This window comes from Euprymna scolopes, chromosome 15, assembly GCF_053919585.1.
Source record: "Euprymna scolopes isolate OS-2025 chromosome 15, ASM5391958v1, whole genome shotgun sequence".
In the NCBI taxonomy this organism is placed as follows: Eukaryota; Metazoa; Mollusca; class Cephalopoda; order Sepiida; family Sepiolidae; genus Euprymna; species Euprymna scolopes.
The window spans coordinates 12,056,273-12,082,244 of record NC_136496.1 but is presented as its reverse complement, the minus strand read 5'-3'; the positions used below and the strand labels follow the sequence as shown (position 1 = coordinate 12,082,244).

General features: G+C 34.0%; 1 protein-coding gene across 3 annotated transcripts in view; it reads right to left on the bottom strand.

The window, feature by feature from the left end:
* The window catches only part of LOC145293725 (proton channel OtopLc-like), a 192,274-nt gene that overhangs the window by 161,670 nt on the left and 4,632 nt on the right, over window positions 1–25,972 (bottom strand). The window contains exon 1 of one of the 3 annotated variants that reach the window (XM_080140175.1): window positions 20,899–20,922. The exons of 1 other annotated variant lie outside the window; for it this stretch is intronic. The gene's annotated coding sequence lies outside the window, so the exon portion shown is untranslated. Of the gene's footprint in view, window positions 1–134; window positions 206–20,898; window positions 20,923–25,972 lie in introns of those variants that run through there. One more of the 3 variants, XM_080140174.1, reaches the window with a different exon arrangement.

Genomic DNA, 25,972 nt, shown 5'->3' with positions numbered 1-25,972 from the left:
TCAATGTAAATCAGCGGTTTAAGATTATTGTCAGTTGGGAGTTCGGGTGTATCTAATAAAAATAAAAACTCTGTAAACGCCATACGAGCTTAAAAGTGAACGGAGAATTTTCAAGAAAAAACAATAAAACTCACCTTCATTGATCGGGATCAAGGTTGAGTGTGTTGAATTCGTCTGTTCGAAGTTTTGATCGAATAAATCCTACTCGAATGACAATCGCCGCAGCGATTGGCTAAAAATGGCTGAGTCACACATTCAAACAGACCAGCATTGTTCGATTTCACGTTAAAAACTAGAAATAAAATTATACTGAATTTCCCTTAGTAAGTGTTCAATTTAAGTAATAATAATCATTACTAACGCCTATACAAATTATTTTAAACTCACAGATGTACCCGGCGTAATGTTAATTTTTTTCAAGATTAAGGTAAAAATTATTTTTAAGGTCAAGGTCAAAGGTTAAGGCCATATTTGGTGTGGCTCTTCATAAACTCTCCCACCTAGGGATGGTGCACACCTAGTTGGAATTCGCCACAATCCCTAGGTGAGGGAAGTTTATGAAGAGCCGCACCAAATATGACCTTAACCTTTGTTACGTACATTGAAAAATTGTGTGTACAATCGCTAGGTGGGAGACTATCATCATGTCAGGTTTCGTCATGATCGGTCCAGTGGTGTGGGCTGTAGGAGAGTATATATATACATAGGTTATTACCTTGACCTTTTATCCTTTATCTTGGAAAATGGTGTGCACCATCCTTATTTGGGGGACCGTCATCAGCCAAAACGCTGTGAGCAAAACACCAAAGGCGAGAACAGATAATATTATTTGTGGGCCGTGATTTAAATTCATTCTAGAAAGTAAAAAAATTGCTATTTTTCATTCAATACTAGTTTAGTCTTTGTTTTAAATTTATATGCTTCTTTCATTTTCTATTCTACTAGCATTTCTGGCCGGCGTTGCTCGGGTGTTTGGATGCGTGTATTAATCAAAAAAAAAAAGTGGTAGTAGGAAGGCAGGCTCGAAACCGACATACAAACATACATACATACATACATACATACATACATACATTTATATATTGGTAACTAAAGATTTTCGACCCAAACCGATGAAAAAGCTTGCCCTGTCTCTGAATACGCTTTATGTAAAATTTCAAATGTTTAGACCAGAAATTGTCTGAGTAATTTGGAAGAGACCGCAGAGGTAATTTTTTAAAAAACTTTGACCCCTATTATGACCTCTTAACATTTATTGTTTTGGGCTCAAATCAAGTTATTAAGTTAGATCCATGTCCAAGGAACCTATATCTAAAATTTCAAGTGTTCAGACTAAAAATTGTCGGAGGAGTTTTGTAGAGTTTTCAAAGGTCAAATCGTTTAACTTTGACCCCCTTAATAGCCAAATTTCTGGCCGAAAACCGATCACAAAGATTTTCACAAATCTAAGTACTCTGTAAATCAAATTTCGAGTCTGTAGACTAAAAATTGAGAGAGTTAATGCGTCGGATATTTACACAGACTACAGACACACAGACGCGTTCACTTATATATATATATATATATATATATATATAGATATATAGATTTTAACTTAAGATTTGTTTTTTAAGGGAAATTATCCTGCTTATTAAATTTTAATCTGTTTGCCATTTTCTTTACGTTAATTTACTTATTTTATGATATTATGACTTAGGTATTAATTAACCATCCCCATTAAATTTTAGTCACATTAAGTTTACAATGCAAATCTCTGTTGTTTTTTTAAATTTATTTCCAAAATCTAACCTAAGTCTGCTCAAAAGGCCTAATTTTTTTAGTTTTTTGTTGACTTTCATTTTATACTATTTATATCATTGTTTACATTACATTCAGAATTCAATTTTTAAAATTCTTTTCCGCCTATAAACATTCTATTTTACTCCACTATGTTGTTCTTCCGTTGAAAGGGAGGTAACCCTGGTTTTAAATTTAAATTGAATATTACTTACTTAGCTAGATGTATCCATGTTTTAATAGTTTCAACCAATATTTATTAATCGCCCACCTTTGGTTCTAAGTTTACATTTCTCATGTTGAATTTGCAGTGCTAATCTCTGTTAAGTTTCAGATTTGTTTTCAAAATTTAACCTCTTGATTACATCTTATCCTTTCATTCACCTCAAACTTGTAAATATTTTAGTTTTTCGATTTTTTAGTATCGAGGAAAGCTACTCCGGTTTTTTCTTTTTATTATCCCTCGCGGTATTTCAAATATAAAAATATAACTTCTCTTTCTAGTTTTTTTTTTTTTTTTTTTTACACAGTGATCACCACTTATCAAGGCCCGGAAGCCACTCAGGGATAAGGGTTATTGCAAGTACATTACGTTAGTGAGGAGATTTGCTGAAGTGTTTACTTAAGGGGGCGGTTCATTAGGAATTTGTTAACATTGGACTTGAAGACATCCAAGTTGTAGTCCGGAGGGAAGCAGGCAGACGGAACAGAGTTCCACAGGCGTGCAGTTCTAAGAAAGAAGCTTTGTTCATGGAATCTGCGTTTTGATTTAGGCACAGATATAGAGTGGGGGAAATTTTTCACAGTGGATTCAGCTAGACGGGTGGTTTTCGTGAAAGATTGGCGAGGGGGTACCAGAGATTGGAGTTCAGACGAGCATCTGCCATGGAAATAATGATAAAACAAGGACAGGCTCGGGAAGTGTAAGGTTCACTTCTTTATTTATTTCATGCACTTTAGATTTTTAATATTACATGAGTTATGAGTTCTAAGATGAATTTAAATGACAATGCATTTATGAAAATGAATAATTAAGTAAAATATTATATAATTGGAATCGCTAGTATAAACATAGGATACGAAACTATCATAAATGGAGTACAATACAGTTGGGGCGTAGAATCTCAAGTCCGTTTTTGGATGGTAGTCCAGTATTTAAAAAAAAATTAATAAAAATTAAATCTTTTAAATAAATAATTAGGAGAAAATAATAATCACCTACATTAAAAGAATACAAAAAAAACGGATGTAAATATAGATTGATAATCGATCGAGATATAATTTAAAAATATAGATACGAAAATAAGTTGATATATAAAAATTCCATAACAAACGGAAAACAGTGGATTAAAAAATGAAAGTAGGATGTGTCGGTAGGTGATCTGCATGGTTTCCTAAAAGGGAACTCAAAGTTTATTCCCTATTGTTCATTAAATTGTGTTTTTCATCGTCTGAGGAGGAGCAAATAAATACTGGGAACTCAAAGAAAGCGGATGTTCGCCAGTAGTCGAATGGAAAATAGTAAAACAAGCAAACACATGTAGAGACCTAGACGATCCATGTAGATTATGCCTTCACGAAAAATTTGCTATCCTATACTTTAAAGAACACCAAGATCTATTAAACTGCAGGAGAGAAATAGCGAACAACTGTGTTCACAGAATAAAATTTACTCTAGGATAACGATACAAAATAACTTTGAAATTAACAATAACAATAGAAAATAAATAAATAAAAAAAACATACATATACATAAATTATCATATATATATATATATATATGCATATATATGCATATATATATAAACTAACATAAAAACACATTTAACCTAGTTTAAAATAGGTCAGAACGCTAGATATCGACGCTCCCCGCTAAAATAGCACACACAAAGGAATGGGTGAATCGGAGATGAACTGGGCTTTTGTCCTGTAAGTGCCTGCTCATTGGCTGATTAGGAAGAGTGCGGTGAAAACTAGAAAGCTGATTAGCTAACTAAAAACTCAATAAAATGTGCGTGTATATAAACGCGAGACAACCAAAACTCCTCGCATGAATCCTAGCATGGATGAAACGCGGAATATTCTGTGTAGTTTATTTGCCATATATTTTTTATAACTTATTTCCTAGTTCTACCTACGTATTGAGCACCGTTGAAGTAAATACTTAAAGTATACGCATAAATTTATACTTTCGTATATTAATTTATTTGATTAAATGAAGTAGTCATATATATATATATATATGTGTGTGTGTGTGTGTGTGTGTGTGTTTGTGTTTGTGTGTCTGTGTTTGTGTGTGTGTGTGTGTGTGTGTGTGTGGTTGGCTAAAAATGGCAAAAAAAAGAATATGCAGAATTTAGCGCTGATAATCAACCAGAAAGAATGCTATCCAATTATACTAATATATATTGTTTATCATATCGGAGTTATTGTTTTCAGCCCGACCTAAATAGAAATTATATATTGTTGTTAATATAAAAACCTTTATATGAAAATGGCACCATTTTTTATTTACGTCAGCAATATTATTTATAGCTCAGTCTTGTAAAGAATATAGGATTACATTATAGGATTATATTAGCATTCCTAAAACGAGCAAAATCAAAACGTGTTAGCCCTTGTTATAGCTTTGAGAGAGAATTTTCACAGCGATGTTTACAGTTTGGCTAGAAATTTATATTTGAACATTGTAGGGATTACGTTCAGCCATGGCCACCCATGTGAAGGCCTATGCGATTTGATATGACGTTTTTATTGGTTCGACGTTGTCAAAAAGCTTTCTTTTTTTTGTTTTTTTTCTTACTCATGTTTCCCCCCCCCTTACAAGGCATATCACCACTTGGACGTCTACTATTTGAGATCATGCCTAGGAATGATTAACAAGATGTTGTTTTACGTTACATTTAAACTTCTGCATATCAGTACAGTCAGGGAAGCAGGTAACAGGAAGGGAATTCCAATGTCTAGCTGTTCGAGAGAAGAAACTATTAGAGTAGAAAGCTTTCTGGCATTTAGGGATCTCAACAGTGAAGAGGTGAGATTTTGTTGCTAAGCGGGTTTGTCGAGGGGGGCACATGTGCAATGATATCATCAGAGTACATTCCATTAAAATATTTGTAAAACAGGCACAGAGATGCAACATTGTGGCGATGGGACAGGGGTCGGAGCTTAGTTGACAAAGTGGGACCTATTAGATTTAAAACTCTTTTCTGGACCCTGTCCAAGAGGGAGAGGCTAGTGGTAGATGAACCAGCCCAGATGTGGCAATAATAATCCATGCATGGACGAATGTTGGCTTTGTAGAGGTACAGGATACTCTCAGGTGCGAGTAGTCTTTTCACACGATAAAGCGAACCCACCTTCTTTGCAGCAGCCTTTGCAATGTCCTCAATGTATTTGTTCCAGTTCATATTGTCTGTGAATGTTAAGCCGAGGAGTTTGAAGGAATGATTCTTAGGCAGGGTTTTATTTGTCATCGATATCAGTGGTTGGAGAGGTGTGTTGAGCACTTTACACAATCTCAGTAAGATACTAAACTACAGTTATGGACCAGGCGGCTAGAGAATGCTCCCTCTAATACCAGCATCGAAATGCTCCCTAACGAGGCCCTTCTTCCCCAAACAGCCCTGAAGAGTTAAGGAGGACGGAAAGACCGAGGAAAGATCATTGACCAGACCGCCGCTGGACAAGCGCGAAAAGAACTGGGACCTTGGGGAGACTTATTGCCACTGAAATTCCGCTGGCAGCGAGAAATCAATGGTAAGCGGCTATCGCGATAACGAAAATTCATTTGCAAATGTTATCGAAAAAGGTGGAGAGTACTGGAAATCTATGGAGACTTGTTGCTCAGCTTCCCGAGAACGCCACAGATTGCTTTTTTTTTTTTTTTACATAGGCATCACCACTTATCAAGGCCAAGAGGCCACTCGAGGATAAGGGTTAAAGATTGTACAGTAGAAATTGGATTATATAGAAATCGTTAGTAATGGAAATTCGGTAAATTTGTTAACTTATGTGGAATGGCTCATCAAAAACTTGTTTACGCTAGACTTGAAGACAACCATATTGTAGTCAGCTGGAAAGTAGAAAAAACGGAAGACAGTTCCAATTTCAAGGAGAGATCTCTGATGACCTGTGTGAAAGCTCCTTGTGAGCCAATAATAATGCTTTAAACTAAAATGTCGAACTCTATAAATGATACATAGTGATTGACAGAAGTTTACAACCACGTGTTCAAAGTCAAGTGAATTCATACTCTATTAATATAAAGTGCTCAACAATAAAAAAGATCTATTTATTTAGTATTCTCTTGGGGGTGATGGGGCAATGGGAGGCGATGAGGGGAGGGTGTAAAGAACTTATAGATATCCAGCTTTAATGTTCTTGGTTCCATGTAACGCTTCTTCATGTTTTGCCTCTGCAGCAGTTTGTCTGACCCGCTCATGTGGCTCATGTGGCTCATGTGTTTTAGTATTTGCATTCAAGGATGTTTCTTAATATTTCAGCTATTTCATTATTGTTATTCGTTGTATTTTCCAATTTCTCCTATACTTTTTGCAAAGCTTTTCGGAATTGTTCCTAGTTCTCCTATTATTATAGGTATTATCTTGATTTCCTTCATCATCCATATCCCTTTAAGCTCTCTGGCTAGCCCTGTGTATTTGCTCCGTTTTTTTTTTCTCTGTTCTTTGATATTCACCCTGTGGTCAGCTGGAACAGCAAAGTCTACCATTTAAGAGGACTTTTCTTTCTTGTTAATTATAACGATATCTGGTCTTCTTGCTTGGATGAGTTTATCTGTTTGTATGCCCATGTCCCATAGGATTTTGTGATTCTCGTTTTCAAGTACTGTTGCCGGCTCATGCTTGTACCACTTGTCTGTGCGTTCGAGATGCAGTTGTTTGCATAATTCACAGTGTACAGCCCTTCCCACTGGGTTGTGTCTGTTCTTGCATTCCTTTTGAGACAGTTTGCTGCATTCGCTTACTATATGGTTTATCGTCTCGTCTCTTTGTCCACAGAGTCTGCATTTGCTGTTTTCTTGTGTTTTGTCGATCTTTGCTTTATTGTGGTTGGTTCTTATTGAGTTATCTTATGCTGCAGTTATAAGGGATTCAGTTTCTCGGTTTACGTGGCCTTCTTGCATCCATGTCCAACTAATTTCTTTATGCTCATCTTTTGTCATCCTTATGAATATTCCGCGCAGTTGTTTCTCTTCCCATTTTTCTTTTCTTGTCTTATCCATTGCCTCTGTCTTGTTGATTTTTTCCGTATCTATCGCTGCCACAATTATCCTTTTAGTGTTCTGCATTATGTATTTTTCTAGTTATTTTTTGTGTCATTCACACAGTCTTCTATACAAACTAATCCTCCGCCATTTTTCCTTTTCTCGTAGAGTAGGTCAACATCGCGCCCTGGGTGTAGTAGTGCATTATGAAGGGTCATGAGTTTCCTAGTCTTCTGATCGAGCTGTCTCAGTTCTCCTTTATTCCATCCTATGAACGGTTCAGAGTATCTTATTTGTGATACTGCCCATGTATTTATACCTTTTGCTAGGTTTCTGTGATACAATTTAGTTTCCAGGAGTTTTCTTTTTCTCCTGAGATGTCCTTTCCAATTCTTTCTTTCATTTCTATTGCCTTAATGGCGTCTGCTTCCAGAGCTCTCAAGTATTTATATGCGTCTTGTTTCTCTAGTACTTTCCTCTCCGTTTGGTTGGGTAGTTCCATGCCTTCTGTCGTCCCCAGTTTTCCCTTTCTGATAAGCAGTAGTGCACCCTTTTCAATTCCAAAGTCTATTTGGATATCCTGGCTGAAGACCCTGGTAGTTTTTATTACTGTTTCCAGTTCCTTTTCGGTACTTGTAAAAAGTTTCAGATCGTCCATGTACATCAGGTGGTTCACTTTTTCCTCTGTATTAGAGAACTTGTATCCGCCTTGACACTTTCTCAGTATATTTGTTCAGGAGCATCATGGCTATGATGAACAGTAATGGTGATAGTAAATCTCCTTCGAAGATGCTTCTTTGTATGTCAATTTCTGTTATGTGTTGTCCATCAGCTGTCAGTTCCAGTCTCCATGTTAATAATAATAATAATAATAATAATAATAATAATAATAATAATTATTATTATTATTATTATTATTATTATTATTATTATTATTATTTTATCCCCCCCCCCAAACGATTCTTTCATCGTATTAAATCGTACGTTTTTTCAAGGCGCGATTGTTCGGTCTCGTCTGTGGGTTTGGTGCATTAAAAACCGCAATTTTAATAACAAGAACACTGAATATTTACGAAAAGTATCTAAACGAACACTCCCCTTTCATGAGGTCGATGCAGACAACGTTTATTTTCTTGCTACGTTGTCCGGGAACTAATACACGTTGTGTCCAGTTTCAATCGCAAAAAAGACCAAGACAAAGAATAGGAAATAACTCCAACTCGCTTGTTGTTTTGTACATCAACCTTTATTTGCTCGTCGTTACAGCCGTGACGCTACCAACACGATCTAGAACGTTATCCACCTCTCTCACGAGATCTCAAATGTTATCGCGTTTCTTACGAAATCTTAATCTTTCTATTTTTTATAGTCCTTTTTTACCCATCGGTGATGTCATTGCTCATGCAGTTATATGCGTGCATGTCACTGCTCATTACATCCCCAAAGGTTCCTTATCATAAAACCATATTGTATTGTAATGATCCCAGCAAATAAAAACATGTTTATTTAATTAACACGAAGTAAAAAAGCGGCATATTTTGTATATTATAACAATGACGCCATGACACCAGGGCGCCATTTTTTTTTCTGGAAACAACTATTCATAATTTTATTTCCGACCTATTACTTCGTTAATTTTGGAAGCGAATTTGGATGCTTACTAGACATTATAATCAAGTGTTTTAGGTATCTTGCTCAAAAGGTTTGTCGACAATCTGGCATGAGATTTTTTCTCGTAAAAGTACACCCTGATTAATTTATATTTTTATATATTTATTTTTTCTTCTCTAATGAATTCTTTGACTTTTGTGGGGGAAAATAATTTTGGAATTTAGAATTCAAGATTTATCGTCTTTGTGAAAACGTTTTAATTAATTGTCTATTCATTAACATATCTAAACGAGCAATATCATCAACTAGCAGGACCCGTGGAAATTCCACGGAACGAGAAATATATTTAATCAACAAATATGTTTTGATTAAGCTGATACTTTTTTTTTTTTGGATAGAACAATTTTTTTGTGACAGAAAACACAATAATAGGCAGAAAATACGAGTTTATTAACATTTCTATGAAAATAGTGCCCATTATATTTTAAACGTAGAACCGATACAAATAATATAAATCAATAAGTAGTAATAAATACTCGGAAAGTAATATTGTGCTACATAGTTCAATACAAATAATAAAATCACATTGTAAGACGATTTTTAATTCACGCTTTCAGTCTAATACATCTTGGCAGGTAATGTTCTTCTCGTTTTTTTGCCCTGCTTCTTTCAAATGTTCTCTTTTTTGTAATGTTTCGTTGACTTTTAACTTCGGTGAAGAACCGCTGCACTTCGAAATTACTATGAGTTTCTTTTAATGTATTATCATAATGATATTCGAAAATAAGGCTACATCACAGGGAGTTTACTTTCATATTCTTGTTTAGGGTTGTGGATTGGCCATTTCAATGCCAGATTTGGCGAATTTGCTTTTTTGAAGCAGTTTGTCTTTGAAGAATTGTATTTGGCCTTTTTCAAAGTTTAACGAACGGATTAACTAAGCAAGCAATATGCAGAATATATATATATATATATATATATATATATATATATATATATATATATATATGTGGGGGGGAGGTAAGGATGAGAGTGATAGACCAGATGTATGCGCTCTCAATAGAGGTCGAGATTCATGTGTCGTCGGAAGTTGATATTATAAATAATTTAAACTTTAAATTGTGTTCCTCCAGTAACATAGCGTGGATGGCTACATCCAAATACCAAGCCGTGAGCAAAATGACGTCACAGCAAGGAAACTATCCGCTGTAACGTGGTACACACGTTTACATACAGGACCCACATGCTGTATGCAGTCTACGTCGCAAATGAAGACGAAGACATAGAAAAACTCAAACTCGCTTTTTCGTGTAACAACGACATTTATTTCCTCATTCTCACGCCACGCGTGACTTCTCATTACGGCAGTTACCAGATAAGTAACCATTTGGGAATACGTCGCTATATGTAGGAGGACTTGGACACCTTTCTGCAAGAACTGCGAAAACCATAACCTCGTTATCTTTCCTGACCGGGATATTCATGCGATTGTGGGCCACTTGTAAATTGGATATTTCTATGAAATTATAATCATTAGCGGTTGGCATAGAAGCTTCAGATCGAACATAATCAAGCCTCTCTGTTCTCTCTATTACTTTTTTGCATTTCAACGTGACAAAAAAGACATGGCGGAATAGACACACGAGAAAGGCAAAATAATAAAGTGCAAGAAGACTTTTGCAAAACTATTACATAACATAATAGTTTATCGTTATGTGAATATTGTAATGCTATCTCATTAATAGTTGATACCACAGAAATATTTCATATACCCCCAACAATTATATCAATTTTACTACTAAGAAAAAAATGGATTTTAAAGAATAGGTGTTATATATATATATATATATATATATATATATATATATATATATATATATATATATATATATATATATATATATATATACTAGCAAAAGTGCCCGTAGTTGACTGGGTTCAAAAACAGCCTACAGGAAATGGACTCTGATTTATGAAAGTATGATAGGTTATGAAAAGGAAGGGTTGTAAAAGGATAGCTTCGAATTTGGGGGTATCAAAACCAAAGCAAAATACCATGAAAGTAAAAATAAAATAGATAAACCCCATAATTTATTATACCATACCTGTTCACACTGAAACACTTATCACAATATTCTGTGGATCTATATTAAAAAACCTTGTTAAACATTGTGACATATTTTCATTCTCTGGAGGTCAGGCGCGAACGAACACCCCATAATTTTATTATACCATATTTCTTCAAACTGAAACATAATTATCAAAGTATACTTACGCAGATAGATATGAAAAGTCTTTATTAAAGTTTGTGCATATTTCCATTCTATGGAGGCCAAGCACGAACGCAGACCCCACAATTTTATTATACCATCCCTATTTAAGTTAAAACATACTTATCAAAGTATTATTATGTAAATCTATATCAAAAACACTTGTAAACGTTTTTTTTTTTTAATTTTTAAATTTTTTATTTTCATACTTTGTGGACCAGGCGCGTACGCAGACCCCACAATTTTAATGAATCATCATTATGCCAGATCAAACATAACCATTCCTGTGGCTCGATAGATATTCTATCATTATATGTAATCAGTTTTTTTAAAATAGTCAACCATATAGGAGCCTATTCGTGACCAGACACATACATAGACGTTCAGCTTTATATATATATATATATATATATATATATATATATATATATATATATATATATATATATATATATCGTATAGCGAGCCCTGTAAATGTCCTGTTGCACTTTGTTATTTTTGCGCCTGAAATAACGATGTTCTGACTATAAGCCGACACATATTATTATTTTTATGCTTACATAATTCCAGAAAAATTAATGTATGCGCTCTTAGCAGAGATGGAGCAATTCAGGTGTAGCCGGAAGGACGCATGTACTTTACGGACATATTTTTCATTCATTCATGTGGAAACTTCAGCATATCGACATTGTCATGGCGAACTTGGCGAGCATCGTTGTCAACATGCGTTCACATGTAAACATTTATATTGTATGTGACATATACAAGAATAAGTACTTAAAGTTCGCCCAAGCGAAACAGGTGTGCTTCGTTTGTGAACTTGTAGACAAATACAGAGCCATAGAGTCAAACATCTTGGAAAAACCGACGTTGTCCCGGATTAAATGATGATCAACGTTGCGTAGATGTTTGACTCTATGGTTCTGTATTTGTCTACAAGTAGGATTGTAACATAAATTCTTAACTGTCTTAAGGGTGATCACAGCTCTAAGTGAAACACAGCGGGTGAATAATCGTCACGTCAACAGGTATGGCTGGTGCGCGTAGTGCTAGCAATGTTCGATATTAACGGATATCTCAGCTGCTAGCAGGTACGTGCAAAATGAATTGAAGATCTAAAAAAAAAAAAAGCAATTGAACCCCTTACCTAATTCCCCTTAAAGATTCACCAAAATTCAGCAAATCAACCAAATTTAATGAAATTATCATTATTAATTAATTTACGTTGTCAAAATATAAGAATCTATTTATTAATTAACTAGCAGGCCGCCCGGCGTTGTCCTGTCGTAAATTACGCATAAATATTATATTTTAGTTAGTGCAGAATTTTTATTTATCATAAACAGAAACACCGTAGGTATCAAACATGATATTAAATTCCTTGAAATAAAAAATGTTGCTTAAAAAAGAAGGAAAGAAACTAAAACATGTGTATGCGAGTTGTATGTTTTTCTAAACATTTCACTTCTTTACTCGAGCTGACGATTAATTCGAAGAAGTATGGATGGACAGAACGATAAGGAATTGTACTGCACCTGCTGTCATCAAAATTTTTATTTCCAGAGAATTAATAAAATTATCGCAGTAAGTAGTTCTTACTGAAAAAATATTCCTAGAACATCAAACGGTTTTTAAGAAAATCGCTCCAGACAATACACGAAGCTACTTTATGTAATGAACTAACAAGAACGAAAGAGGACTATCGCAAAAACATGAGATCTTTATTGATGCTAATTTGAAAAATTAAAGGCTGTACGTGGATGGAGAAACTGTCAGCAGGAATAGAGTTCCCTGAGATTGCAGTTATTGGAATTCGCCCCAGACAAGGTATGAAGCTACTTGGAAAGAAGCTACTGTAATAAGAAGTTGTATAACAATCAGATATCCGAATAGTAAATTGGTGGAGATCACTAACCCATTCAGTCCAAACAACGGAACAAGGGAATGTAAAATACCACGCGACCATTTCCAGACGACTACAACATGGATTCGAGTCTAATATAAACAAATACTTGTTGATCGATTTCTTTCATTATCAATGCTTCTTAATAAACTTCTATCCATTCCGTCGATTATTTTCAATTCTTCCTTGGTGGTGTCCAGATTCCAATTTACAATCTCTTTAATACGTTATCCGTTAGTAACTCCGATGCCTTAATAAACGTACACCAATTAGTAAAAAAAACAAAAACAAAAACAATTACGTCAAAATTAAAAAAAAAAGGTGAACGCTGTTGATTAGTTAAGACATGGTACTTATAACCATCTCCATTAATAATTCAAGCATGTTCGTACATTTAATATCAGTGTTCGCTTAAAGTCTCATATTCACCCCGCAGCTAACCGTACTGGCATTTGTTATTTTCGTGATTGGAGCAACAAAAAAAAAAACAAAACAAAAAAACAAAAAACAAAACAAAAACAAAAAAACAAGACAAACAAACAAACGAAAAAACAAACAAACAAACAAACAAAAAACACTTGAGTGTCGCTACGTTCAACGTTTGTCATATAAATGTTGTTCTTGCTTTAACTAAAAATCCCACATTCTTAATTAGAGCAGTAAGTTTTTTTTCCTTTTTATTACGGCCTACTTTTTTGTGTGGGTTTAGGGTAGTGTTTAATAATTTTGAACATTTAAGCGGATATTGCATCCAAAGCACATGCATATATATATATATATATATATATATATATATATATATATATATATATATAGAGAGAGAGAGAGAGAGAGAGATTGGAAAGAGAGAGCGGGAGAGGGAGAGGGAGAGAGATACATACATACATACATACATAGACAAGTATATATATATATATAGACGCACATATATATATATATATATTTGTGTGTGTGTATGTGTGTGTGTGTACAATTATATAAATGCAACTTTGTGTGTGTGAGTTCGTTCTTTATAGACTCCGAAACGGCCGAACAGATTTTCTTTAAACTTTACAGAACTTTAATGTATAAGTCTGGGAGTGATCTTAGTTTCGTTGTCTCAGAAAAACTCCCAATAATTACCGATAATCGATAATCGAAACCGTTATTTTAACGTGGTCTGTAGGTTCAAATTCCGCACGTACATTTCTTCTTTTTTTTTTCATTAACTGCAAAGAATTTTATAAGACTTGAAAATTTATGTGGTTTCCTTTTTTTTTTTTTGATGTTGTATAATGTGGTCTGTAGGTTCAAATCCCGCAGTAAATTTCTTAATGTTTTTTGTTCGTTAACTGGAAAGAAGTTTATATTAAATAATTTTATAAAAGAAACAGTAGGTTCTCTAGAGTGCAATGCAGAATAACATATTTTGGACTAAGTTACTGCATGGAGGCATGTGAAGCTTCCTCCCGGGTGATTAAACGGATTTCGATGACAATATAAATATATAGAGTGTGAAATATTCGTTGATCATTATTCAATCCCAGGCAACGTCGAGTCTCCCTGCTAGTATATATATATATATATATATATATATATATATATATATATATAATGGACTTTTTTCTCTTTGTATTTCTGTGTGTGTGTATATATATATATATATATATATATATATATATATATATATATATATATGTGTGTGTGTTTGAGTTCGTTCACTATGGACTCTGAAACATCAAAGATGATTTTTCTTAAATTCACACACACACATATGTGGACAGCATTTTTTTCTTTAATATATATTTTATTTAATACTAACCTGAGTGCCCGGCCTTGCCCGGGCGTTTGGAGGTGTGTGTTGAGCCAAAAAAACAAAAAATAAAATAAAAATAAAAAATAAAGTTGTAGTAGGTAGGCAGGCTCGAACCTGTACCGCGAAGAGGGAAAAACATGAAAAAACCGTGACGTCTTTCCTGTTGAGTACATCGCCAAACCAGAAGTTTCGATGGTTTAAATTAAGGCTAGTCAATTGAAAAGAGGGAATGACTTTCGAAAATATCGGTGAAAAAAGTGACCTCTCCCTGTACAAAAGTGCCCAGTTGCGGGTGAAGGAATTAATTTTTTTTTTGCAAATTCGATATTTGTCGTCCGAAGGGTCGAGTTTCAAAACTATAGTGATCTCGTGAAAATCCGTCGCCTCTGTCGAAAGTTTTAGGTAGGCATACATACATACATGCATTTAAACAGACAGGTTAGATTTACATTATAGACACGCCTGGGTGCCTGACGTTGCTCGGGTATTTGGCGGTGTGTGTTGAGAAAAAAAAAGTGGTAGTAGGCAGGCAGGATCGAACCCGTACCACGGAGAAAAAGTATGTGAAAGAAAGAATAAAAATGTGACGCGTTAGCTGTTGCGCCCATCGCCAAGTCGGACTAGGTTTAAATTAAGGCTAGACAATCGAAAAGAGTAGATGCCTTTCGAAGATATCGGCGAAAAAAAATCCCCTCCCTGTAGAAAAGTGACCAGTTGAGTCTGAAGGAATCAATGTTTTGGGCCAATTTGTCGATATATTGTTGTCCGAAGTGTCGAACTTCAAAATGATACCGATCTTGTGAAAATAGATCGCCTCTGTCGAAAGTTTTTGCGAGACATACAAACATACATACATACATTTAAACAGACAGGTGAGATTATATTATAGAAGATTAGGATAAATTTTATCCGCATAACTTTTCGTTGATCCTTTTTAAGTTACTTTTTAGTACTTCAGTTTATATTGTCCGACATATTTGCCGTACTCGTTGTGTACCCTAGTACTATCAGATCCGTTTCAAGTAAAGAGAATGAAAGAAAAGTTTTCTCAATGTTTACTGAAATACACGCACCACTTTTAATGCCTGTAGCGAATCATCAGTTATAAAAATCTACATAAAAATTAAGCTACACAATTTTCTGTGTTTAATCCCCGTAGGGAATCACCAGGCAAAAATTTTAGCCCAACGAATCCACGCGGGTGATGAAATACAGAAGGCACTTTGTAGCTTAATTGCCATATATATATATTCATAATTAATTACCTAGCTCTATTCACGTATCGAGCACTGTTGAAGCAAATACTGAAAATCGATGCGTAAAACATTGATTTATGTATCTCTTTATAATATTTGATGATACATGAAATTACAATATATATATATATATATATATATATATATATATATATATATATATATGAACAGATCATCATATAATGATTAGATCACTCTGACTGACGTCAAAAACATTTAAAAATAAAATGTTTAAATTTCAACGTTATTTCACGAGGTTGACGGTAGCCGAATGGATACGATATTTGCTAATGAAGCCAGAGATGGCTTCTGTCGCTGGTTTCGAATCTATCGACTGGTGTTAATCGTAGCACCATGCACTGAAGATTCCCGAAAGGATGAAACACTAGTGTCTGTAGGTATTTAATAATTATTGTGGTTTAATAATTATTATAGTAAATAAATAGTACATAAAAGAGAAATGACAAATTGCTTATCTACAAACATAATGTGTCGTAAAAGATGGTAGGTATTGGTGTCCCTAATTTTCGAGAGTAATATCTCTTCTTCAGAGGAAAAAATAAAAAGAACCGTATACAACTGTTTGGCGACGCTTTCTTTGTCTGTATTTTTTTTTTATTATTTATTTATTTCTAGAAGTTTTGCACTCATTAAAAAAAATTGATGCTTTTGACTTTTATAAAACTTTCTGGAAAGTTGTAACTAACTGATATCTATATAATTTTGTGTGTCTATACTTCGCGATAACTCTTGGGTGTGCCCCAGGCGCTCTTTTAGAGCTTATAAAAACACTCCATTTTTGGGACTATTTTACCATATTTGTCCAAAATTTTCTTTGTATGTCTATTTAGCAGTTTTGCATGGTGCTGAACTCAAATTTAAATATGTTAAGGCCTTGGGGACTTTTGGGGCTAAATGGGGGGGTGCAAATGATGGACTTAGTCATTTCTCTTTTTGCATGGTGTAGAACTCAAATTTACATATGCTAAAGTCTAAAACTGCACCGTTTGTTCACCAGGATTTGACGTTCCCTGGGGATTTTTAGGGCTAAATGGGGTGGGGACAAATGCTGAACTTAGTCATTTTTTATGCTTCATTCACTGTGCACTCACGGGGACCACGCATACTTCACTTGTTATATAAAAGCCTCTAGAATTTTGAGTCGTTTTACGTGGGTATAATTGTGTAAGATTTTTATGTTTTCAATTATGATTTTCCTAAATTCTGAGTGTGGGCAGCCATGTTTTTTTAGGTGTTGACTTATGGAAATAGAGTATGAAAGGTTGATTGTTAGTCGTCGGGACAATGGGTTTGAACTCAGTGCTAGTAATAATATCTAGATTTACAATGACGAAAATATTACTTCCGTTCATATAAAAAAAAAATACTTACCGCCATTAACTTTTGTATCTTAAACTATAAAGGTGAATGTCCATATAGATACAAAATTACAATTCTAAAAAAATTAATTCATCGAGCAAAATGTATCTCTTCAAATATGAAAATATTTCTTCATGAATTTAAAAAAAGATTAAACAGGTCTTAATTTACAATTAATTCCCTAATTTCATTGTTGACAAAGAAATATAATTACAATTTAAAAAATTCAATTCAACGAATAACACTCAAACAGTTTGTCTGCATAGTCGAAGTTTTTAATCTTTTTTTTTTATTATTTTAATGATGTTTTTTTTCCCAAGAACTTTACCAATTCCTTTTAAAAAATAAGATACGAAGTTTTCGTTTATTATCTTCGAAGATAGCCAATATTTTGGGGCGTGCAAAAAAAAAAAAAAAAAAAAAAAAAGAAAGAAAGAAAACAACACGAAATGTTCGTTGCGCACCTTCCAGCGGTTTACGTAACATGTACGAAATATACTGATGATAACTTGATCTGTATTATGCATGAGTACTAAGATGAGCATCTATATTAATTAAATGCATGCTAACGCGATTACGTGCAAAGTATGTGCAAATTTAAAACATATATTTAACTAGCAGGCCGCCCGGCGTTACCCGGTCGTAAAATACGCATAAATATTATATTTTAATTCATACATAAACTGAGACATACGCATGCAAAGATTATGTTTTATCTAAACAGTTCACTTCGTGTAAGAAATAAAAAATACCCAAGCTGAGATCGAAACCAAAAACTAAAGACAGTGACTCAAGTACAATATCCATTAAGCCAGCTTGACACGAATTTTAAAAGGCGTTTTCAAACCTATTTATTCTTAACGTAAGTAATATGTCATGTAAACGATTCACGCATGCGAATTCGGGAAACAGTTGACAAATCCGATGACCCCCCCCAGTACAAATTTTTCGGTTTTGATGCCTTAGCAGACGTTTTTTCTGGATGAAAACCGATTAAAAAGTTTTCCACATGTCTGAACACCCTATATACCAAATTTCAAGTCTTTAGATCGAAAATTCGTTGAGTATATAGGTTGAGAAGTGTCCTCACGCACACACATTCTTGCTTTTATAGATATATCGATGACTGAAAAAAAACAAAAAACTTTTCTTTTCCAAATATAGAAACACTTCAGTTACTACTACTAAAAATGAAATACACTATGTTACCAACATCAAACGATAAAACTCCTTCAAGTCATTTGCACTAAAACTAGCCATGCCACAATTAATAATATTACGAAACTAGTAACGAAATTTTAAAATTTTAAGCTTAGTTAATTAACATAAACAAATTATTAATTAATTAGCAGAACCCGTGTACATTTCACGGAATGAGAAATATATTGAATAAACTAATCTGTTTTGATAAAGCTGACATTTTTCTGGATAGTGCAAAAAAAAAAAAAAGATTCTGAACAGAAAAAACAATAACACGCAGCAAATATGAATTTATTAACAATTCTATGAAAACAAATATTGTCCATTCATATAAAACTGACCACAATTAGAAAAATTAATATGTACTAATAAATGTTCAGAAAGTAATATTGTGCTACATAGTTCAATACAAATAATAAAATCACATTGTAAGAGACAATCTTTAATTTACTCCTTCAGTTCAGCACCTCTTTTTGCCCTGTTACTTTTGAACGTTCGCTTTTTTATATAACGTTTCGCTGACTTCTGTTTTCGGTGAAGAACCGCAGCACACCGAAATGTTTCTTTCCCACGCCATTACAACAATGATAATATATTATGATAATTAGGATATCCAGAAACGAGGCTACATTAAAGGAAGGTCACGCTTATAGTTTCGTTGAATATTGGTAGATTGGACTTATTAATTTCTAATTTCGTTAATTTGGCTTTTTTGGAACAGTTTGGCTTTTAAAAATGGGTATTTATCTTTTTCAAGAATTAGGAGGGACGAGTAGAACATTATATGGATATGTTATGTAGAGTTTGAAATGTATCTTAATTCATTAAGTACAAGTAGAATGCTTACAAATTTAAATTTGATTTGAATCGCATTTTTTTTATTTTTACATAGGCATCACCACTTATCAAGGCCAAGCGGCCACTCGAGGATAAGGGTTAAAGAGAGTACAGTAGAAATTGGACAGTATAGTAATCGTTAGTAATGGAAATTCGGTTAATTTGTTGACAAGTGGAACGGCTAATCAGGAACTTTTTTACGTTAGACTTGAAGACAACCATATTGTAGTCAGCTGGAAAGCAGGAAAACGGAAGACAATTCCACAGGCGTGCAGTTCTAAGAAAGAAGCTTTGTTCATGGAATCTACGTTTAGGTTTAGGCACAGATAACAAGTGGGGGCAATTATTGATAGTGTTTTCAGCTAGACGAGTGATTTTTGTGAAAGTTTGGCGAGGGGGACCATAGATTGAAGCTCAGTCGAACACTTTCCATGAAAATAACGACATTTTTTGTAGAGACAAATTCGCAAAATCTCTTCTGTGAGATAGAGATTGCAAGGAAGAGAAAAGGATATCTCCTACGAGGCTACGAAGGCTATTTTGAACTCTATCAAGGCAGGACAAGTCCTTTCTAGCAGCTCCTTCCCAGATGTGGCAACAGTACTCCATTTCTGTCGCAGAAAAAAAAATTAGTTCAAAAAGAAAAGAATCAGATATCTATAATTGTGTCAAAGTTTTGCACATAAATAAAGAGTCGATGCTTATCAAAAACGATCTCATAAATAACTTCCGGTCTGACTCCACTGCAAAATGATATTAAAGAAAGTTTCACAACAGACAGTTACCATGTTATCGAAATAGCATGAGGTAGAAACAAAAAGAGAAAAACAACTTCTGTTATGATAAAATATATTCGTTTTACAAAACAAATTTATTATTCCTTTTACAACATTATTGTGAGTGCGTGGTAAAAAGAGTCATCAACAGACAGAATGTTTCGCTGTATCACAGCTCTTCAGCGTATGTAGACAAGCATCCGAACCAGAGCTCGAACTTACATTTATCTAATTAATAATCGGCTGCTCTATTTTCTGGCCCATTGGATCGGTACCCACAAGCGATATCATCAAATGTTTATTTATATAAAGATTTCACCGCCGTTTTTACAATGCTTGATTTTTTTATTTATTTACAAATAAAGATATGTATATATACGAATATATGTATGTATATATGTGTCGCTATATATGTAGGTGAATAAAAATGAATATATATATATATATACATATATATACATATACATATATATACACATATATATATACATATATATATACATTTACTACAAAAATTATGAAATACCTACAGACATTAGTGTTTCATCCTTTCGGGATCATCAGTGCAGAGTGTCACGATTAACGCCAGTCGAGAGATTCGAACCCCGGCAACAGAAGTCATGTTGGACTTCTGTTGCCTGAACCATTCTGCTACCGTCACCCGCGGGCGGTACAGTTGCATTTAAACATTTATTCTTATAAAATGCTTTTAACGTCAGTCAGAGTGAACCAATCATTATATGACGATCTACGCATATGAGCTAAGTTGACTGACTTTATTACAACTGAAAGTGCTCAACGATAAGAAACAAGTTTCTTAAATGGGGCTGACATTATTATTTACTATAATAATTATTCAATACCTACAGACACTAGTGTTTCATTCTCTCGGGAATCATCAGTGCAGGGTGTCACGATTAATGTCAGTCGAAAGATTCGAACCCCGGCAACAAAATTCATATCTGGCTTCATTAGCAAGGACCCGAACCATTCGGCTACAGTAAACCGCGAGAGATACAGTTGAATTTAATGATTTATTCTTATTAAATGCTTTTAACGTCAGTCAGATCGATCTAATCATTATATGACGATCTACGCATATATATATATATATATATATATATATATATATATATATATATGCGTAGATTTAGTTATGTTCGAATGTGTGCATGTATATCTGTAAGTGTCCGTCCTTCTATATTTGTCATGCGTTTGGTTGAAGAAATTCCTTTGATCGCATACTGCGCAGACTGGATAGACACATTGCTAGAGAAATGTCATCGTGTAACGCCAGCTCTTGTATCTGTTATGAAACGGCAAAGGAATTGCACTGGAATTATTTATTTTCTTTTCAAAAATATTTCACATTTCTTTTTTTTTTCCTTATTTTTTTGCGGTGGCGATTAAAAGAAAAGATGCGCGCAAACGGCTGCGACACAGAAAGAAAAGCTCGTTGCAATGCACAGCCTGTGACGGCATGCAGGGGTACATGTCAAGCGATGATGGGGGCGTAGGGCTGAGAGAAGATGCACGTTCGCACATGTACGAACATGGGACATCCGGAGAACAACTGTTGCGAATAACGCCTAACCTTACTTATCTGTACATCTATTCTCATGTTCCCATTCAATATTTGAGATGTGATGTGTCATATCATACGATGTGGCCTTGATATGATGGTATTGAAAATAACAGAGGTCTCTTACAGTTCTGACAGATAATACCGAATAATGATGGATGGCTAAATGCTTTGGTTTTCATTCTAGATGAACGTATATTCTGTCAGCACGTACATACATTCTCTTTATATATATATATATATATATATATATATATATATATATATATATATATATATATACTATAATAATTATTAAATACCTACAGACACTAGTGTTTCATTCTTTCGGGAATCATCATTCTAGCGTGTCACGATTAACACCGGTCGATATATCCGAACCCGGCAACAGAAGCATTCTCTGATTCCATTACCAAGGACCTAAGCCATTCAGCCCCGTTAACGCGAGAAATACGGTCTAAATTTACATGTTTTAACGTCAGTCAGAGTGATCTAATCATTATATGATGATCTGCCCGTAAGATCTAAATTGACCGACTTTATTTCGACTGAAACTGCTCAACGATGGGAAACGAGTTCCTTAAAGGGGCTGACATAATGATTTATTATAATAATTATTAAATACTTAGAGACACTAGTGTTTCTTCCTTTCGGGAATCATTTGTGCAGGGTGTCACGATTAACACCGGTCGATTGATTCGAAACTGGCAACATATAGAATATAATATAATATAACATAATATAATATAATATATATATATGTATGTATATATACATACACACACATATATACATATACACACACATATATATATACATATTACATACATACATATACACACACATATATATGTACTTAGACACAGACATATATATATATATACATACATACACACAACCACACATATATAAACATATAATCACACACACACATATATATATACACACACACTTATATATATATATATATATATATATATATATATATATATAGTCTTTGAAGTTTTTAACATTTGAAACCACACAAAAAATTATTTTTTATCATTCATCAAAAAAAACATCTAGTCAGTAAGTCATTTAATCACCTGCAATCACTGCATCAACTCTCAAATTTACTATAATATCAATTTTTATATTTTTTAAGGGATCATCAGTTGTTTACCATGAAACACTGTTTCGGGGATTTAAAAACAAAACAGTGTATTACATCATGGCTCCCCAGCAGTGTTGATCAAACACCACCACCCTTAATCTTAGGAAGAAGACAAGTTACAAAAATTTTTTTCCCCAATTTCCTATTCTTAATTGTAATTACTAGCCTTTTCATAGTATAAAAATGAATTTATTACCTGTGCGATTCATCAATTTCCACATTTAAAATGGATACATTTTTTAATTTTTTAATTTATCATTCTTGTATTTATAAGATTTGGATTAATCCATTTAACTACTTATCACCCCCACTATAGTTAGTAGTTTGTATATTTACATTCTTATTTATTTAAAATTAGATATATATATCCACACAATGAGATCAGTTAAATCACAGATTAATTAATATTGTGGTTTACAGACTTATAAAATAGTATTGAGAAGGATTTTTTTTTTATATAAGACAGTCTCATCCAAATAAAATTGCCCAATATACAAGGTAGAGCAAAGTAAGAATTGTAGTAATTGTTTATATATATATGTGTATATGTGCGTGCGTGCGTGTGTGCGTGTGTGTGTGTGTGTATTTTTGGCAGTAGGTTGTTATTCAGACACGTCTGATTGAACATGACGGAGTTATTTTTCTTCCGATCTTAATGGATAATTTTTCAATTTGCCGGGCGGTCTTTTTAATTGTAGTAGGTAACTTATCCAGAATGACGCCCAAAGTTTTTTTTCGGCCATGTTCTTCTCGAGCGCTTTCTATCGGTGCATCAGATTATCTTTAGGAGCGATTGTTGCTTTTTTCGTTTTCTTGTTCTTTTTCTATGAGACGGTGTAATTATAGTTTTTTTTTTAATTGATTATAAAGGTTGGTGCAAGGGGGTTGGGGTGAATTATTTTTATTCTATTTATAATTTAAATTTTCTCATTGTATAGGTTATTTACTTAGTTTATAGTTAGTTATTAAATACTGTTAGCATATTTGTCCCGGTATTAAATAAGATCCGGTTCAAAAAGTGCTGTCGTTATTTTTATAAGTATGGCTTCTAGTAATTTTAATTGTCTAGTAATTTTAATCGTCTAGTAATTTTAATCGTTAAGGTGCAAATAAATGTATACACTACATTAGTTTGGTTTAGTGTGTTGTTTGTATTGTTATTGTTTTTTATTATTAAATTGGAAGTTTTAAATTTGGTATAATATATTATTAGTTTGATCTTCTTTCTTTAGGCGGTAGGTCTGGTGTATTTTTTAATTAGGTTTGCTATTATTTTTTCATCTAATATGTAGTTAGTGTGTAATTGGTTTTTATAGTATACTTTGATGGTATTATTTTTGTTATGGTTAGGGTTTATGTTTTTATTGCGGAGTGAGTTTAAATAGAGTTTTATGTATTTATCAAGTCAGCGGGCATACATAGTAAACCGGCAGATAGTATTTAACGACTGGAAGTCGGAATGTTTCAGTTGTGCTAAAGTTGACCGCTTTTGACTTAATTCTCTAAAAACGGGGCTATATAACAATAATATTTTTTAAAGAAATATTAACAAGTATTTTTTACATGTTAAAACTTCCAACTCCAAAACTCGACACTCTGTTGTTAAAACTTCTAAATCTAAAACTTGACACTCTTTCATATTGACTTGCACACGCCTACGTACGTAGCACAAGCCTTCTTCCAACTCGTTTCCCTGTTCGCTTTTTTTTTTTAATTTAATTTTCACCCCAAACAAAGCACAGTGCCACTTTGAAGCAGGGGGCTACTATCAGGGACTTAATTTGCAGGGGCATTATGAAGGGAGAGTAGTAGAAAGATGTTTGTTAACATTACACTTGAACTTCTGCATATCATTGCAGTTGGGAAAGCAGAATCCCGGAAGGGAGTTCCAAAGACCCGTAGTTCTGGGGAAGAAACTATTGGAGTAAAAGGCTTTCTTGCACCTAGGGATCTCTACTGTAAAGGGATGAGACTTAGTAGCTTGTCGGGTTTGTCGGGGGTAGTTACGTCGGGGAGGTACAAGTGTTTGCAGTTCGTCAGAGCATTCACCATTGAAGTATTTGTAGAACAGGCAGAGGGATGCAACATCTCGTCGATAGGACAGAGGCTGAAGCCTAGATGACAGTTCAGGACCTATCAGGTTGGCGACTCTCTTTTGAACCCTGTCCAGGAGCGAGAGACAAGAAGCAGATGCACCAGCCCAGATGTGACAACACTACTCCATACATGGGCGTCCGTTTTTATTCACCTGCCTCATTTGCTTCGAAACGGCGTCGATCACGTGACCATCAACCATAAACCAACTGGGTGTCGTCATTTTAGCCTTTCTTTTTTGTTGTTATACGACCGACCCTTTTAAACACGCACATATGCTAGCCAAGTAAGTTACGATTTTCTCTGCAGATTGTTATTTATAGGTTATAAAGAGAGATAGAGGTAAAGAGATAGAATTAAAGAGATAGAGGTACAGAGAGATAGACTGGAACAGTGACAGTAAATGATGGGAGAGAGTTATAGACAGATTAATAGATGCTTAGTTAGAGATAGAGAGAAACATAGATTGATAAGTGTGAAAAGAGTGGACAGGAGAAAGTTTATAGCTACATTGGTTTTACGACCACTACTCTATCTCGCCGTATAACTATGTCATCTTATAAATTCAGTTTACCAACATCTACAAAAGCATATAACAGTCTCTCTCCCATTTTAAACAAATAATAATACATTCTCAAACCAGTTTTTAAAAAAATTGAAAATACTTAAAGCTATCAACATCAAAACTCAACAGCCGTCAATTAATAATATTGCCTAGGAAACCAGTTATAATATTTGAAAACGCATAAAATAATACAACTTTATCTTGTGAAATTCAAATTGTTGACGTTTTTCGTGGAACAGTGTAAAAACGTTCTCCCGGGGTCTAGCTGATTTCACGCGCCTGTTTTATAGATGTATTTTGAATTTGTCTTTCTTTTTTTTTCTTTTTTAATTGGGAGTCACCATTTATTAAGGCCAGAAGGCTATTCGAAGATAAGGGTTAATGAATGTAAGGTGGTGGTATGAAAATCGTTAACCCTTTATCGTCAAACTGTACTTTCAAGTCGCCTTTCAAAAATAGAAAATATTTCTTACTGTAATGTCTGGTAGCGAAAGTTTGGCGGGGGGGGGGAGTCATATATTGGAGTTCAGAGTTTCATGATTTAAAT